Raw genomic sequence first — 1,797 nt, forward strand, 5'->3', positions numbered from 1 at the left:
AAAAATGAATATAGGGGCCCCTTGTTCAAAAAGCAGAGAAGACTGAGTGCAGTGGCTCATGCCTATAATCCCAGCACTTTGAGAGGCCGAGGAGGATGGATCACCTGAAGTCAGGCATTTAAGGCCAGCCTAGCCAATATGGTAAAACCCTGTCTCTACAAAAATACAAAAAATAGCCAGGCATGATGTTGGGTGCTTGCAATCCCAGGTACATGGGAGGCTAAGGCTGGAGAGCTGCTTGAACCCTGGAGGCAGAGGTTGCAGTGAGCCAAGACTGTGCCATTGCACTTCAGCCTGGGTGACAGAGTGGGACTCCAGCTAAAAAAAAAATAAAACAGAAGAAAGGTATTTTCCTTTCTTCCATGATCTCTCTCTTCACCTGTGAAGGTATTTTTTATTGGCTATTTACTGCTGAGATGTTCTCTATGGCTCCAGGGTACTCATGAGGTTGGTGTAGACACCCATAGCTCATGACTTGAGGTGCAGATGCCCAACCCTGATCCTCTCGTATGTTTCTCCAGGACTCAGTGCAGGTGAAAGGCAGCAGTGATTTTTAGTAGAGGTGAGGGAGCATACAGGTAAAAACTTATCCCAAGGTGATGAACAGGGCGTGGCAGGTAGGTCCGTGCATGAACAGAGGGTGCCAGCCCCTGATACATGTTCATTGACCCATTGGACTTCACCAGCAAAATACAAATGCAAAGGTAGTTAGACAAAATTTTAAGATTATGAGTAGAAAATCATAAACCACAGATGAGGGCCACCTTCTGAGGATATGGGCCCTCTGAGGGTGTATGGTCTCATGCCTTTGAGGCTGGCCCCAGCAGAAGCTGAAGGTAGAGAGCATGAGGCCACGGATAATGCCGGTTTGATGACATTTGGGATATTATCCATAGAGTTCCAGGTTAAGCACAGAAAGGAAAAGACGCCAGGAATATCCTAAGAGTAGAAGTGCAGGGATCAGGCACTTGGTGAAGTTGAAAAGTAGGCAGAATATGGTGTATAGAGTGAGAAAGGGCCAAAAAGCTAGGAAGTAGTGATCTAAGATTGAAATGTGAGTCTGACCTTTTTGCAGCTGTGGTAAAGGAGGCTGAGGTGGAATAAAAAGCAAATAATTCTGCATTGGGGGTAGTGAAGTTGTCATGAAGATGGGTATCCACGGAGGGTGGTCTTCTTCACATCTTCCTCATTCTCCTCCTGCACAATAAACCTCTCACCCAGATCACCACAGAAAGTTGGGGGAAAATGGAGTCAGTGTTTTAATAACATTACTGTGGCAGGGCGCAGTGGTTCATGACTGTAATCCCAGCACTTTGGGAGGCCGAGGCGCGTGGATCATGAGGTCAGGAGATTGAGACCATCCTGACCAACATGGTGAAACCCTGTCTCTATTAAAAATACAACAAACTAGCCAGGCGTGGTGGCACACACGTGTAGTCCCAGCTACTTGGGAGGCTGAGGCAGGAGAATCACTTGAACCTGGGAGGCGGAGGTTGCAGTGAGCCAAGATCGTGCCATTGGACTCCAGACTGGGCAACAGAGCGAGACTCTGTCTCAAAAAAATAAAATAAAATAACATTACTGTTTCCACCTGTCTCATGCAGCTCTCAAAATATACATACCCAAATTATCAATTTGTGTGAACTGATCATGTGAAAACTTCCTCTGGAGCTAAAACATCACAGAACGACTTTTTTATTTTTTTCCAGAAAGAAATCACAAATGTGGTATTGGAGACACATCAATGCAATCATTTGTTATTTGTGTGACATATATATATATATATATATATATATA

This window comes from Rhinopithecus bieti, unplaced genomic scaffold, assembly GCF_001698545.2.
Source record: "Rhinopithecus bieti isolate Rb0 unplaced genomic scaffold, ASM169854v2 scaffold_5130, whole genome shotgun sequence".
In the NCBI taxonomy this organism is placed as follows: Eukaryota; Metazoa; Chordata; class Mammalia; order Primates; family Cercopithecidae; genus Rhinopithecus; species Rhinopithecus bieti.